This window comes from Saccostrea echinata, unplaced genomic scaffold, assembly GCF_033153115.1.
Source record: "Saccostrea echinata isolate AGI-Se365-2 ecotype Australia unplaced genomic scaffold, CSIRO_AGI_Sech_v1 ptg000062l, whole genome shotgun sequence".
Taxonomy (NCBI): Eukaryota; Metazoa; Mollusca; class Bivalvia; order Ostreida; family Ostreidae; genus Saccostrea; species Saccostrea echinata.
Genome location: NW_026889811.1, coordinates 3,705,038 through 3,723,279, shown reverse-complemented (window position 1 = coordinate 3,723,279; position 18,242 = coordinate 3,705,038). Strand labels below are relative to the sequence as shown.

Sequence of the window (18,242 nt, the reverse complement as noted above, 5' to 3'; positions counted from 1 at the left end):
AAATAACAAATGGCTTTGTTGTACTTGAGAAGATTTTAAAAAAAAATTCTGATATATTCCTTTGTAAAAATTTGATCCCCCCTTGTGGCTCCTCCCTATCCCAGGGGTCATCATTTGAACAAACTGGAATCTACACTACCTGAGGATGCTTCCATATCAATATGACTAAACATAGCTTTTCTGTTCTTGAGAAGAAATATTTTTTCTATATGTTCTTATGTAACATTCGATCCTCCATTGTGGCCCCGTCCTACTCTCGGGGGTCATCATTTGAACAAACTTGAATCTACACTACCTGAAGATGCTTCCATATCAATATGACTAAACATAGCTTTTCTGTTCTTCAGAAGAAATATTTTTTCTATGTGTTCTTATGTAAAACTTTCTATCCCCCTATTGGGCCCCACCCTACCCTCGGGGGTCATCATTTGAACAAAATTGAATTTACACTACCTGATGATGCTTCCATATCAAAATGACTAATCATGGCTTTGCAGTTCTTCATCAGAAGAAATCTTCCTATATATTTCTATTTCAGACTTTGATCCTCCATTGTGGCCCCACCCAACCCCAGGGGGGGCAACATTTGAACAAACTTGAATCTACACTACCTGAGTATACTTCCACATAAATATGATCAATCAGGGCTTTGCTGTTCTTGAGAAGAAGATTTTTAAAGATTTTTCCTATATATCTCTATGTAAAACTTTTATCCTCCTTTGGGGCCCCACCCTACCCCCAGGGGTCATGATTTGGACATACTTAAATCTATACTACCTTAGGATGCTTCCATATCAATATGATCAATTAGGGCTTTGCTGTTATTGAGAACAAGATTTTTAAAGATTTTTCCTATATATTTCTATGTAAAACTTTGATCCTCCATTGTGGCCCCGCCCTACCCCCGGGGGTCATGATTTGAACAAACTTGAATTTACACTACCTGAGGATGCTTCCATATAAATATGACCAATCATGGCTTTGCTGTTCTTGAGAAGAAGATTTTTAAAGGTTTTTCCCATATATTTCTATGTAAAACTTTGATCCTCCTTTGGGGCCCCGCCCTACCCCCCGGGGTCATAATTTGAACAAACTTGAATCTACACTACCTGAGGATGCTTCCATATAAATATGACTCATCATGGCTTTGCTGTTCTTGAGGAGAAGATTTTTAAAGGTTTTTCCCATATATTTCTATGTAAAACTTTGATCCTCCATTATGGCCCCGCCCTACCCCCGGGGGTCATGATTTGAACAAACTTGAATCTACACTATCTGAGGATGCTTCCATATAAATATGACTCATCATGGCTTTGCTGTTCTTGAGAAGAAGATTTTTAAAGGTTTTTCCCCATATATTTCTATGTAAAACTTTGATCCTCCATTGTGGCCCCACCCTACCCCCGGGGGTCATGATTTGAACAAACTTGAATCTACACTACCTGAGGATGCTTCCACATGAGTTTCATCTTCCCTGGCTTTGTGGTTCTTGAGAAGAAGATTTTTAAAAGATGCTATTAATTTTTCACTAATTCTTATTATCTCCCCTTGAAAGAGGGCGTGGCCCTTCATTTGAACAAACTTGAATCCCCTTCACCCAAGGATACTTTGTGGCAAGTTTGGTTGAAATTGGCCCAGTGGTTCTTGAGAAGAAGTCGAAAATGTGAAAAGTTTACAGACAGACGGACGGACAGACGGACGACAGACAAAATGTGATCAGAAAAGCTCACTTGAGCCTTCGGCTCAGGTGAGCTAAAAAGGAATCTACACTGTGCAATACGGGTGAGATAACAATACCTAATATCAAGGACCAGTCTGAAAATCCATATAGTATCGGACAAGCTTGCAAAAATCCATATAAAACCGGAAGTAACATTTGCATAAAGTTTAAAATTAAATTACTTGCCTTACCAACTACCATCTGAAGATTGTAAATGAAGGGTCTAATGCTGTACTGTGTTAATTTCTTCATGTTTTTCAATTTAATTATTTTCATTATATATATATATATATATATATATATATATATATATATATATATATATATATATATATATATATATATATATATATATATATTGCTGTGCTTTTCTCCTAAGCCAACTGTGAAATTGATTTGAAAGCCATTTTTGTGTATACTCACACGTAGAAATATACACAGAGAAACTCGCACTAAAGTGACGTCACAATGAGGCTACAGAGACGTTAATAAAAATGTGACGATATAGGGCAGCGAGAAATTCAAACAATGTTTTTAAGTTTAGTGTGAATTATTGGTGTGTAAATCACACAGACTTGTCACGTAGGCATATTTCATGAAGCCCGCTACTATGCCTACGTGACAAGTCTGTGTGATTTACACACCAATAACTTACACAAAACTTTAAAACATTCCTTAAATATATATATTTACATTTCCAAATATTTTTCCTTAAGATTCTTTGCAAATTAGAAGGCTGTTCATTTTCTCATGAACTACCATGGATGAGCATGAATATATCCATTGTTGCGTCATAATACTGTACATGACGTCAAAACTATAGTTCAAACTGTTTTGCTTTAAAAATAATAGTTGAATGGCGTAATTTGTGGAAACTCATCAGAAAAAAAATGTAAATATAAGAAATGAAATTAATTTTTGAAAATTCATGAGGTACATGAACTACGACGCTTCACGCCGGCATATTTATCATGAAGCGCTAATGCGCTTCATGAAATATGCCGGCGTGAAGCGTCGTAGTTCATGTCCTCATGAATCTTCAAAAATTAAATTCATTTCTTAAATATACCTTCATCTCTGTTCACAGAAGATTGAATAATTATGTCATTGAAACATTTCTTGTGAGAAACTTCATTACTCAGAATCCCAATAGGGAAGAAGGAGTAAATTAAAGATTATATTCCTATTTGAATTATACGTACCATACCATGCTATTTATTATACAGTAGCAGCTCAATTTTATTAACATAATGGCAGTACTGATAACCATGCTATTTATATAGTAGCAACACTGTTCATTGAAATCAAAACCAATATATAGAATTATACATCTTAGTGTAGTCTAACTCAGTGAGCCAAATTATAATGAAATCAGACCAGAACTGTAGGAGGAGTAGCATTTTGAAAGTATTTCACAAAAATTTCTATTTTTAGTAACCATGGCAACACCGTTCATCAAAATCAAAAACTGATATAAAGAATTATGTATCTTAGTGTAGTCTACTTGTGTGCCAAGTTATTTTGAAATCAGACCAAAACTGTAGGAGGAGAAACATTTTGAAAGTATTTCACAGAAATATCTATTTATAGTAACCTTGGCAACACCGTTCATCAAAAATCAAAAACTGATAAGTAGAATTATGTATCCTAGTGTAGTCTACTTTTGTGCCAAATTATATTGAAATTAGACCAAAACTGTAGGAGGAGTAGTTTTTTAAAGTATTTCACAAAAATTTCTATTTTTAGTAAACCACAGCAACACCGTTCATCGAAATAAAAAGCTGATATAGAGAATTATGTATCGTAGTGTAGTCTAACTGTGAGCCATGTTATTTTTCATCAAAATCAAAAACTGATAAATAGAATTATGTATCCTAGTGTAGTCTACTTTTGTGCCAAGTTATATTGAAATTAGACCAAAACTGTAGGAGGAGTAGCGCTTTGAAAAATATTTTACAGACAGACGGGCAGACTGATCACTATAGGGCGCCCGCAGAGCGGGGCCCTAATAAAATGTGTTGAACACATCTACCACTTATGACATCATTGTGAAATTACATCAATCATTTTTTACTTATCAATAGATTTATGGTCAAAATTTGTTTATATATTTAGATTGAAAATTTACTGGTAATTGCTCATTTTATTTTTTTAATGAATGAAACTAAGGCACAGCCTAATAAAACATCAATACTTATAATAACATTTTTTTTTATCACATTTATAGGTCAAGATCATGACACATCCTCAGGTCATAAGCATTCTTTGTGTGAAGTGGAAACTCCCAACATTATTCTCCATAAGAAAGATAAAGACCGGACACAAATTATGAACTTTTTCTGTCAGTGACCTTGAACTTGCCCAAATGACCTTAAGTCAAGGTCATGACACACCCTCTGGTCATAAGCAATCTTTGTGTAAAATGGAAACTCACCAAGTTTATCCATAAGAAAGATATGGACTGGACACGAATTATGAACTTTTTCTTTCAGTGACCTTGAACTTGCCCAAATGACCTTGGGTCAAAGTCATGACACATCCGCAGGTCATGGACAATCTTTGTGTAAAATGGGAACTCACCAAGTTTATCCATAAGAAGATATGGAATGGACACAAATTATGAACTTTTTCTTTCAGTGACCTTGAACTTGCCCAAATGACCTTGGGTCAAAGTCATGACACACCCTCAGGTCATGAACAATCTTTGTGTGAAGTAGTAGATTCTAATGTTCCTCTGTAAGAAAGATATTGAGCAGACACATTTGCATAGAGACAGACAGACGGACGACGGACACCTTACTATCGCATAAGCTCTTCTGGTCTCTGATCAGTAGAGCTAAAAAGTAAGTCACTGTGACCTACTTTAAGGTCAGTATACCCTCAGGTCATAAAATCTATGAACTGACAAGGTTTGATTCCAGCAGTATGAACAAAATGTCATTTTAGGTTAATTTTGAATGGTCCTTGGAGACTACATCCTTTGTCCTACAGTGATTGAACCTACATTATCTACATCCTTACGTGTAAGTTGGTGACAATCTGCCTTGCTTGCCTTGAGGAAATTTTTGGTAACCATTACTTTTGTTTTTAATTTCCCTAATCATCTCCCCTTGTTTATATCACACCTCTACTTAAATGAGAGTCCTTGGGCCAAGGATAAATGCGACAGATTTGATAAAGATGGTCAAGGCTCTCTCGAGATATGGCCCACATTCCAAAAAGTTGTCACACACAGTGCACAAATGGCCATAGCATTAGGTCTTTAAGGACGTATGGTAGTGACGATTTTGAATCCACCGCGCAACTCCGAATGACGTAAATGAATCGTATGTCGTTCATCTCTTTAGTAGAGTTGGAAATAAAATTTACAATGCAACTTATTTTAAAGATATACTTGATATAAAATCATATAAAATGTGACTAAAATTTCATTGGATTCAAACTAACAACAAGTCGAGGTAATTTTACGACTTATCTTACTTTTCGGTAATGTAAACAAAGCGGATGTTTCGAAAAGAATGAAATGCGGAGAAAACGAGGATTTTCGTCAACCAAATCTATTCAGCGGCACAGCAAGGCTTCGTTGACTCAAGAAAGGCGATGGTGAGCTGCGTCTGACTGAAAATTACTGTGCAAAGATTAAACCCATCATTCGAATCACAAACGCATGACAACTCTAGCCTAGCAAAAACGATCTGCCCAGGTTTGTCTCTAGTATTTGACACCATTTAACTAACATTACCTCAGAAATTCAGTAAAAGTGATTGTGGCTCAGCTAAATGCCGGTATTAGATAAGATATATATATATTTATATATATATATATATGAGTGAACTGGGTACTTTTTTCTGAATTGGGGGCATGAGTGAACTCACAACATTATACACTGCATGATAGATCATTTTTAGCAAAAATTAGGTTAAGTGCACATAATTTAGAAATTGAAAAAGGTAGATATGTTGAAATTAATAAAAATGATAGGTTGTGTAAAGTTTGTCAAAACCTTGATATTGAGGATGAAAAACATTTCATTTTGCTCTGTCCGAAATATGAAGCACAGAGAAAAATATTCAAAACAAAATTATCTACTTTCCCTAATTTCAACCAAACAATCCATAATAATGACAATTTGTTAAAATCATTGATGAAAACCAGGTGTAAAAGGGTTCTTAAAATATTATCTTCATTTTTATGTCAAATATCTGATATTAGAAAAAATGTTCTAGCTATAAATGAGTAACTACATTGTTATGAATCACCTAGTATCTGATGAGTACACTACATTATTTGCTACACCAATTGTTTGTATTCTAGTTGTGTTCTACTGTATTATTATACTTATTAATGTGTTCTGTATGGGCCTTTACCAATTACTGTAATTGTGTTTGTGCCAATAAAATATTTGTATTTGTATTTATAAATTCGTGACGATTCATGTTAAAGTTTTTTTCAAAAAAAAGCAGAGATTTTGTGATTAAAAATTGTTATATTCTTCCTTTAGTTAGTTGTTGTTTACAATATAGATTCAAAAAAGTGATAAAGAGCACTACACTATATTATAATAAAAACAATACCACTGGTTACCAGTGCACACATGAGGGGGTAATTTACATGATTTATACACAATTCTGTTTTGCAATTTATTTTTATATTGTGTGACATGATTGCATTCCGGAATGTTGGTGAATCAATAAAAATTCAAAAATTTATAGATGTTATTCAGGTGCGCTTGATTTTGGAAAAACGTTTCGAATTTCATGTACTCTATCATGTCTACATGTATGTATTGATGCTTTTAAATTTAGCAAACATAGAAAATATATTAAAAGAAACAACAATTTATTATAAATGTTAAGTCATATGAGACACAGTTATAACTCAATGAAATTTGAAGGTAACCAGATGCAAGGTGTTCGACACTGTCTAGACAATTTTCTTCCAAAACATACTAGATAAAAAATTCACTACACTACAACACAAATAATACTTACCACTAAATTCTTTGGCCTAAAACAGGACTTTTCTTTTTATTAAGATTATTTCTTTCCTTATTAATTTCCAAGTTATGTTGATGGTAGAGTGTCTGAATTGCAATTTTGACTATAATCATTTTTTTAATTGAATTTTCTTCTAAGTTCATGAAAGCTAAAAGCATCAATACATATTATAGAGTATGTGAAACTCAATCATAATCATCTAGACCACACAATATGAAAATAAAATAAAACACTTGTTTTGTTTATACTGCATCTACATTTACATATATGCAGTGATAGGGAAGAAATCTCAGCTATATAGATTTAGTAGTACATGTATATTATTTGAATAGGTATCCCTAATATTGTGGACATTGAACATGAAGTTGAGATGGAACAGGATCTGGAACCCTAAATATCTGCTATCTGGAAACTTGGAAGGAGGGTTATGGAACTGGGGGTGATATGACAGATGCTCTAAAATGTCCATGCCATTTCAGCAGCTCTTTCATGCTGTGGATATCCTAACTTATGGATCATCAGCTACCATTAAGGTACATTTACATTTGTCAAAATGTTAGGCTGTGGTGTTGTTAGGCAAAATTATTTCCACTTTCACAACCCAGTGAACCCACCCTATTTTGCAGCTGACCCCAATTTTTTTAAAAATGCTTTTTCAAGAAAAATATGAATATTCATTTTAAATTCCCCAATAATAGCATGTATAAAAAAATGTCCACCATAAATAAAACACTATTTCTTTGACTTCCAATCTATGCAAAAGACATCGGACCGTCAGACCTGACCGATGTGTAGTGCCTCTGGTCCGATGCGTCATTTTTTACACCGGACCAGAATGTCCGATGTGTCTATGTCCAGTTTTGAGCATTATTATTTTGATGGGGAGTCATGTAAATGTTCGTTATAAGTAAAAAATTTCTCACAAATCCAAATACGTAAATGAAGGTGATTAAAACCGTATGGACCATCTACAGTACTATGCGGGAGCAATCCCTTGTAAAAGAAAAGGTGTTAGGCTTACTACTCTGCATTTTCATGTTTTTCACTTTTTTACATTAGGTTTTTTGGTCCAACAAAAATTGATTCGGTCCTTTGTGTTCATTGATTACACAGGACCCAATGTCCTGTGTGATCCAAAAAACTTTTGCATAGACTGGACAATTTTTCAAGCATGAACATGATAAAAGTGGAAACAAAGCAGGTTTAACCAATCATTTTCCTTGGCTTTACTTACTAGATTATTTTCTTTGATAATTGGCTAGATTTCACAATTAGTAAGCAAGTAAATTGTATTTTATACATGTAGTGATATATTACAGTATGAAGAAAAACGTAAAAATACATGTAATCAGTCAATCAGACCTATGTGTCACTTTTAGACAAATACATGTATATCATAGTTGATACCCATGACAAGTTTTAGATAAAGTTGAAAGTACCATATGTAGTGATGTAATGATTAATCGATTAGATCAATTATCTAATCGAAATGGTCCCTGATTATAGATAATCGATTACTCAAAATATTAGTTAAATGCAAATTATTCCTTTAATTTTTGATTCATTCTTCTTTGAATTTAACTAAATCCTAAATAATAATCTAATAAATGAATCCAATGATACAAACTATTTCAAAAATGTATTTTGGAAATCACTCCAGAATTTCTAAACAATTTATTCTAGATTTGAAATTGAAGAAATATAATATTTGAAATTAATCAATTTTTTTTTCAATTATAGTGCATCCCATTATTCCAATAATCAATTATGAAAAAAATCCCAATTTCCCATCACTAACCATATGCAAGAATTGTAACTGTTTGATGAATACTAACTGGTATATTAGGTTTGACATTAAATATTATGAATTATACATAAATACAAACATACTTAATTATTGTTTATTTATAGTATCATAGGGACATACAACTTGTATGTTTCATAGTTATTAACTTATTAAACATTTCATGTTTGAAATAAAGCCAACAGGTTTAGGTATGTGAAATCACTAACTGCCCATATACATGTAACAAGTTTATTGATGCAGACCTCTAGTAAAAAAAAAAGGGGGGTGCAACTGACATCTTAATGAAAATTTACTCTATAGCCAAATACTATTCTCAGAAAAAAGTTAGGAGGACAGACCCCCACCCCCCCAACACACACAACCATTCTGTAGGCCTGTATTGACTAGATCAGGTGGACAAGATCATTTGATTGTTATTAAAATGAAAATTATTTTATCACCTGCACTAATAACTAAAACAAGATTATTGTTTCTTACAGAGATCGGGAACATCATGATCATATAAGCAATGAGACGAGAAAAGTTTTCAACTTTTTCCACAAAGAACAATCAATAAACAGGCAGACAAAATTCCAGGTCTAAAAATAAATGGAATGAAGGTGTACAATAACAAGTGAACATAGAAGTTTCTCTTGTAACAATCAGAATTAGACTAAAGTTTTGAGTAACGACAAGAAAAGTGTAGTCACTGGATACACTATCATTTCCTATGATGTCCCAGTATTAATCGAATGCAGTTTAAAACTGGCATTGCCAACAAATTCGATATGGAGTTATTGATGGAAGATGTGAATTGAAAACTGTGTGTGACTCGTTATAAAAAGTAAAGTGGATTCTATCTCAGAATGTAGACTTTTTCAGTTGAAAGACCCCAGAGTTTTATATGAAAAGAGTCATATATCTTCAGTCTGTTTGAAATGTCCATGACATCAGTTGTGGATACATTATTGGTGTTATCAGAATTTGCCATGTCTGTAGCATCATTTTTAGATACAATGTCAGTGTTTGGTACTAAATGTAATAAGTTTTCATTAATTCAAATTTGGTCAAATAACAAATTATTTTTCTTTTCTTTTTAATTGTAGATAGAGCAAATAAGTTTTCAATATGTTAATATATTTTGATTCTCATGAATTTTGCAATATTAAATACATTTCATTATAAAAATTATTTCATTACCTTATCATTGTATGAACAAATGCTAAATACACTGCATGTTAAAAAAAAGAGTAGAACCTGGGAAATTCATGTTCCTTATTTTTAACCAGGTTTTCCATTGGAAAAATGATGAAAATGACACACAAGGACTGCTAATGACCCAAATGCGTGCCATGACCTTGACTCAAGATCCTTTGATCAAGTTAAATGTCATTTTAAGAAAAACATTGAATTCCTGTATTTTGTATGGAGAACATGAGATGCTCATACTGATCGTAAATATTGCATATAACCTAAGGTTACATGTATGTATTGAGTAACTGACCTTGACTCAAGGTCATTCCAGCAAGTTCAAGGCTTCTGGCAGAAAAGGTGTGTTATTTGTACCTGGTCTATTACTCTCAAATGGAGGCTAATTGGTAGTTGATACTTGACACAAAAATTGCTTATGACTCAAATCTGTGTCATAATCTGACCCAATGTCATGAATGTATAATCTCCTACAACTTTCTTGTATTAATAATCTCCCGTCCCTCATGCATATGGTTACATTGAGGAGGTAATAAGCTGCCTCACGTTATGTACTGTAAGTTTTTATCTTCATTTATAAGCTCCTGTCAGTGTGTGAGAGTTATGTCAGGTGCAGTATTACAAAGCTGCTCAAGCCCGTAGAATGCTGGGGGGACCTACTTTTTCCGAGTATAGTAGTTTGCTATAGTGATTGCCCCCCTCCCCGTTGCTACAAGGTCAAGCACTGTCAATTTCCACAAAATGGACATTTGATAAGTTTGGTTTCTTTTTTTTTTTTGCCCATCAGATTATTTTGGGAAGTTGCCCTTCCCCTATTTTTGGTGAGTTTAGTTTTTTTTTTTTTTTGCTTGACAGATTTTTTTGGGGGAAGGTGCCCCCCCCCCCACTTTTGGAACCGTTGCTACAAGCCTACTGCTTGACTTGTAAACTTATGATACTTATTATTAGAGAAACAAAGGTTATTTTAACCATAAAAAGAAAACTAGAAAAAGATATTTAAGATAAATAGTTTAAAACCCTTCAAATTATAAAACATAAGTTCATCTATTTTAGTGAAGGACTATTTTTGTACTTTGTGGTTTTAGCTCTTAAAATTTTATCTGATTTTGTTAAATATTGCTGTTACTCTACACCATATTGTACACATGCATAGCAAAGTACAGTGTAGTATATTGTGGTGGTGTCACTATTTTACCTAGCTTCAACAGCATGTATGATGGTTTAGTCAGACTTGTAGCAACAATTTCAAAAAAAGGGGGGGGGGGAGACAACTTCCCAAAAAAAATCTGATAAAGGAAAAAAAGACCAAAAAAGGGGGCAATATTTCTCAAAAATCTGACAAGCAAATATAAAAAAAACACCTAATTTCACTATCCAAATCCTGGAATTTGCTAGTGCTCGACATTGGAGACTAGCATCTAAGGAAAAATTTACAACAATATACTTTACTCAGACCCCCCCCCCCCCCCCCGCATTCTACGGACCTCGGTTTAATAGCTGGTTAGTTAATAGTTACTGAATCATATCTAATCTTTCAATATTGCTCAAGATGGAAAATATTCATTCAAGACAAATTTATTATTAATTAAAATTAAACATGGAGACATAGAACGAATGTACAATAAGCCTCGAGCATTCTGTCTTCGTCAATTCACTTTATTTCATCCGTTCCACTAAAACGTTAGAAATTACAAGCCGGAGTTTCAAATTCTATTTTTGTTTTTGTTCAAAACAATTCATAGATAATTGTAAACACCTCCTCCAAGTCTACTTTCAACTTTGATTCCGATTCGGCATTTTGTATACGAGTTGCAAACTGGAAGTGACATGTACACGATAATGTACAAAACCAAACCGGGAAATCGGAAGATTTTCGGATTGTTCGGAAAAAATCTGGTGAAAAGCATTGCCCGCCGTGTCACAAGAGAAAAATAATAACTATAATAAAAATTTGAGTTTAAAACGACAAAATCAGGAGAGTTAGAAACTATAAGCAAGTAAATAAATTGCAATCTCATTATTTTAACATTTTATAACAGCTTTTTGAGCAGAGGAAATTCGGGTCAGGAAATTCGGGAGCACATTACTCCAAAACTACACACTAACATTATAATTTTTTATTAGCAATTTGTAAAGCAAGCAAATCACTATTAATATAGCATAAGATATCAAACTTTTAATTATTCTTTCATTATTAAAAAATACGTTGTACATATACATGAACCCATTTTCCCAATAAATTGTCATGATATAAATGAATCAAAATTAATTTGTCTTTTTGGCTTTTTTCTTGCACTATTTTGTTTTGAAATTAAAATTTCAATATTGTGGATGACATCGTTTTCAAAAAATATTTTTATGTTGTTTTTATTGTTGTTCTCAATTTTTTAAAAATTGGTTATAAAAATATCACTTTATCATACAGAGTTACCCCCCTTATTTTAGTGCGTCATAATTTTTGATTTACTCACTAGAACCTTTTCTTATAATATTTTATGAAATATATAAAGGTACTTCTTTCATTTTATGTGGATGTTTTAGAGTTTTAATTACTCTGAAATTAGGACTTGTCAGTACCATACTCCCTTAAGCCAGAACTAATAATGACACTATGACAGCATTGTTGCAACACAGCATTGCTTAATCTATTGAAGAGTGGTTTTTCACCTTCTCTGGACTTTTAAATGTGGTATGAAAAATCTACACCAAAATTACCCTCTTTCAGTAATCAATGGAACAGTATATATGTTGATCATATTATTATTAATAGAAGGGCCCACTGGAATTCTTCATGCAAGTCCAGTGAGGGACGAAATTTTCACAAAAAATAAACAATAAACAGTTGTATAACATATTTATATTAACGACAGGCATTCAAAACAACAATTCATCAAGACAATATTGTAAGTAAACTGGAATCCAATTAATCAATGAAAGATCAGTGGTATCATTCCTTTCTGATTGTCTACTTAACAAGCTGTAAGTTCTCTTTATTTAACAAATTTCTTAATTTCTGAACAAACATGTACATCCAGTGAAAATATCAATATACAATGAAATCTTAAAAATTCATTATAAATATATCTGAATTTAAAGAGGAAAAAGCGCCTCTACACACTTCTGTAGAAAATCAGTTGTACATCTGGTATAATCCACACAGAGAAGAGTGTACATTGAGCAATACATGATAAAACTGTATCTTAATTAGACCTGATTGTGACCTAGTCACACTGAGGTCTGCGTCATTGTTAAATCATAATTACAAACAGTACAGATTAATCAGGAATAATTAATAAAAAATCAGGAATAATTAAAAGATACATTTGAATAGGCTTAAAAAATGCCCATAAATGAAAGCGTTATTAACTTCTTTTTTTTTTTTTGTAATTTCTTTAGGAGGAAATTTTAATTTATACCCACATTGGCTAACCTTGAAATCTTTTCTGAAAAAGAAACTTGAAGAACATGAAATAGAAAAATGTTCCACTTCTTTAGCAGTTAGGTGCATATGGAGTTAAATTCTGGCAAATTTGTGAAAAATATATTACAAGTATGACAAATGACCACATGATATTAATTGTTATCAAAGTATCGTAAACGACCACTTGACATTGTTATTATAAATAAACTCCTCCACTGTTCCTACTTGCTAAAAGGTTTTGATGAAGTTAATGTCATGAATTTTTCTGTGTTTTATTATACATTTGTTACTTTTGTTAATATTCAGTCAGTTGTTATATTAGCGCAAGATAAAATCTCCTCTACTGTTAATCACTTAACTTTTGCATTACTCTATTTTTGTAAGTTAGATAATATTAACATAGTAATATATATTGAATACCAGGGATATGTCAAAGTGCCTTGGCAGTGCCTGAACAACTTATTTCTTTATGTTTTTACCCTCCTTATCTTGAATTGAATACATCTCAATGATTCATCTTGGTCCTGTCAAGTTGGAGATAAAGAGGCTTGACTATTTTTTTTTTTCACTAATTTATAAAATAATGCTAAAATCATTAAAATTCAATTACATAACAAAATATACAGTAATGTAGAGTTAGCACAACTTTCAAATTCTACATAGTAGTTCACAGAATAAACTAACTGTGTCTAAGGACAAACTTTCATCATACATCCCATGTAGTTGCACTAATTAGCAAATCGGAGTAGATAAACTTCAAACCATTTTGAAGAATACAAATTAAAGGAGTTGCACTGAAAATAAGTACCAAATTTAACATAACAACTCTTTTGAGCTTGAATATGCCTTTTACCCTAAAAAATAATCCATATAAAGATGAAAATTCAACTCATTTTCTCAATGTTTTTTCTTGCCTTGAATTTATGTTGACAATTGGAACTCTCTGGATTATTTGTAGTAAACTTGTAGATAAGAATTATCTGCCCCTGTTTATTTTGCTACACACAAAAGGAATTCTATGTTAAAAAGAAGGTATCGAAATATTTTTTTCTTTGTTTATTTATAAAATTACAAAAAATGCCTCAAGAATTACTTTGAAACATATAAATGTGATTAATTTACTTCTTAATTTAATTCTATTTAATCCACACAAAAATATTTTCTGAAAATGTTTAGAGTAATTCTCCACTTTCAATCATGATACAATTATTTTCTTATAAACTTATAATTTCCATTGCCCCCTTGGCCTTAACCTTTCCTATTCTCTTTTCTGAAGAGTTCTGACATGGGAAGTAATCCAAGATTGGCCTACTGACATTACCAAATGAAAGAAAAAGTGAGCAAGCTCACATACCCCACGCTCCCCCAAAACTCAACAATGCAACACGTAATGAATGGCACAGTGCATTTTAAATACACAGTATAATAATTCAAAAAGGGGCATTACTTGCAAAAAATCATCACATCAAAACTTCTTGCATATAAGGACATTCAAATCTTTGTATGTTACAAATTTAATTCGGCTGAAGTTTCTAGATAAATAATGGAATCAAAATTTCTTGGTAATATACAGATCTATACATTATGTCTGAAATACCTAAAGTTTCAGGAAATTCAGTGCAGGAGTTATGCTGACAAACTGTTATTTAAATTCCTCAGTGATTTCGATTTGTTAATGAGTGTAAGTCCATGTCCAACACATGATAATTTACACATTTAAATAATTGATGGAAACAAAATTATGATGTAGTCATATGAATTTGTTTATATACTGTACTTAAGAAATTATTTAAGCCAAAGCACCAATTTGGGGGGGGGGGGGGGGGGGGGGGTTGAGAACTATCCAAGATTTTGTGTGTGTGTTAAATCATTAATATTTTGATCTCAAAATCAATAGGGTTCTTTTAAGGTCATAAAACATTTCACATAAAATTTCATTACAAAAGCTGATTCCAGTGGATTTCCTTATTACCTAGCTGGAAAGTTTCTTCAATAACAGGCAAAACTCTTAAGGCAAAAATAATGGAATCGGAATTTCCTGGTAATTTGCACATCTACGTACTAAATATCTGCAAAGTTTTACCAAATTCTGTACAGCGGTTTAAGAGGAGTTGCAATAACAAACTGTTCATCTCTATATTCAAGATATGGCCAAAAATCTAAGTTGAAGTGCCAAAATTCCCAGAAAAATAAAGGAATCGGAATTTCCTGGTAATATGCACATCTACACACTGTGTACTAAATATCTGCAAAGTTTGGTGAAATTCTGTGCAGCGGTTTAAGAGGAGTTGCGATGACAAACTGTTCATCTCTATATTCAAGATATGGCCAAAAATCTAAGTTGAAAAGTGCCGAAATTCCCAGAAAAAATAAAGAAATTGGAATTTCCTGGTAATATGCACATCTACACATTGTGTCCTAAATATCTGCAAAGTTTGACTAAATTCTGTGCAACGGTTTATGAGGAGTTGCGCTGACAAACTGTTCATCTCTATATTCAAGATATGGCCAAAAAACTAAGTTGAAGAGTGCCAAAATTCCCAGAAAAATAAAGGAATCGGAATTTCCTGGTAATAGGCACATCTACACATTGTGTCCTAAATATCTGCAAAGTTTGATGAAATTCTGTGCAACGGTTTATGAGGAGTTGCGCTGACAAACTGTTCATCTCTATATTCAAGATATGGCCAAAAATCTAAGATGAAAAGTGCCAAAATTCCCAGAAAAAATAAAGGAATCGGAATTTCCTGGTAATATGCACATCTACACATTGTGTCCTAAATATCTGCAAAGTTTGATGAAATTCTGTGCAATGGTTTTTGAGGAGTTGCGCTGACAAACTGTTCATCTCTATATTCAAGATATGGCCAAAAATCTAAGTTGAAAAGTGCCGAAATTCCCAGAAAAAATAAAGGAATCGAAATTTCCTGGTAATATGCACATCTACACATTGTGTCCTAAATATCTGCAAAGTTTGATGAAATTCTGTGCAATGGTTTTTGAGGAGTTGCGCTGACAAACTGTTCATCTCTATATTCAAGATATGGCCAAAAATCTAAGTTGAAAAGTGCCGAAATTCCCAGAAAAAATAAAGGAATCGGAATTTCCTGGTAATATGCACATCTACACATTGTGTCCTAAATATCTGCAAAGTTTGATTAAATTCTGTGCAGCGGTTTATGAGGAGTTGCGCTGACAAAAAAAACAGGACTGACGGACTGACTGACTGACACACTGACTGACTGACTGACGGACGGGTCAAAAACATTACACCCCCCGCAACTTGTTGCGTGGGGTATAATAATGATATGTGACTATAATTATCTGAAGGTATTCGACAAGAACAACGGAAAACAAGCTTAAATTCCTTTCCATACTACTTTTTTTGCAAATTTTAAATTTTTTTCATTAAAAAGAAAAATAATTTTTCTTGCAAAAAACTTCTTCAACCTTAACTTCTGTAGAATGTGCATTTAAATACTTTTCAGACATTTGAATTTTTTAAATTTGAAATGGGAGGTGTAGACTGTTAATGCTCATTTTCTTAAAATAAAAGTACATGCAGAAAATGATAAATCAAGAATTTTCATTTGATACTGTTAAATAATTAATGCTAGGTCTGTCATGAATAAGAAATAATTATATAATAGCTATAAAGACATTTATGTAGTCATGAAAACAGTGAATAACTGGGAATAAAAAGAATCACTAGTACACACTTCATAATAAGATCCGTTTCCAATTTATGCACAAATCAACCAATGAAATCTATTATAGAAGATTACCAGTACTGCAGATTCCCAAATACGATGTATATGCAAGGAATTAATTATCGCGTAATTTTGTGAGAAACACCACTCATGAAATAAAATTACTTGATTTTATTTTTATGGTGCTAAAATCCATGTAAATTCTCTTGAACAACTGTCCACTCATGAATTATTGTTCTCGTACTTTGACGTTAAAGAGCCATCACGCGATAAGTACTCGCGAAAAATAAGGAATGTACAGTAATCAACAAACAACTTCTAATTGACCAATCACAACAAATAAGATGTATCAACAACAGATCAATCAACATTACAATATATATTTATCAACTACTGAGTGTCTAAATAAAATTACAAAAGATATCAACCAATCAGAATCAACACATAACATCACATTTGTCAACCATTACATATCACAACTAAATAAAATTGTCAACCAATAACAACCAAAGGGGATTCAAGCACTGATTAAGCAGTATCATAAGTTAAAATCTCCCTTACTTAACAGTTAGAAGTAAAAACACATAATCATACACATGTATGTGTTTTAGGGCGACTCTTTTGGTATGAACTGTGACTTGAGCCACAAGGGTACACAAATACACACATTTGTACTTTGAATTACTGGGAAAGAAAGACAATAGCTTGGAATTTTTACGATTTGGAATGTATTTTTGTTGGAAAAATAAAAACAAAAACTGTTTTCCCCACTTACACCATGATTTTTTATAGAGTAAAGCATAAATGAGAAAGAAACTAGAGGTACTGTAAACAATGAGCTCACAAATACCCCCGCTATCTCAAAATGTTAAATAGGAGGTGCAAAATAGCACTTTGTAATAAAGATTCTGTGAAAGTATTTAGTGCTAAAGGGGAGTTGTCGATAAGAGATGGGTATCCCCAATATTATAGAAAGAATGGCAGTGTCCAAGTTTAGCTATGGGAAACCCTAAATATGTGTGATAAATATGTGTTCGATCAAAAAGTAAAATAGGAGGTGCACAATGGTATTATGTAATATTCTGTGAGAGTCTCATTAAATTTTATTCAATGATATAGGAGGATTTGCTGATAACGTTTCTTTACCCTGTATTTTTCATCTTCCCAAGTCAAGTGTTTCTGATCAACTCCGCTCCTCATAAACCCTTGACCAAAATAGACTAGGTTTGCAGGGTTAACTATTATGCCATCTAGTGAGATTAATTACAAATTTTGAACTCTACTGACCTCTGCTATTGACCAATCAGAGTAAGCAAATTAAACAGAGAATTCGAGACGATATTGGAAGTTGGTATAAATTCAACATTACTTCACCTAAAAAGCTGAGACAGGCCTTTAA

General features: G+C 32.6%; 1 long non-coding RNA gene across 1 annotated transcript; it reads left to right on the top strand.

Annotated features, from left to right (window-relative positions):
- Nucleotides 1-5,048: 5,048 nt before the first annotated feature.
- On the top strand, nucleotides 5,049-9,610 carry LOC133175469 (uncharacterized). Its single transcript, XR_009719291.1, has 3 exons — nucleotides 5,049-5,423; nucleotides 7,050-7,250; nucleotides 9,004-9,610. It is a non-coding gene; the product is annotated as an uncharacterized LOC133175469 (long non-coding RNA).
- The last annotated feature ends 8,632 nt before the right edge of the window (nucleotides 9,611-18,242 follow it).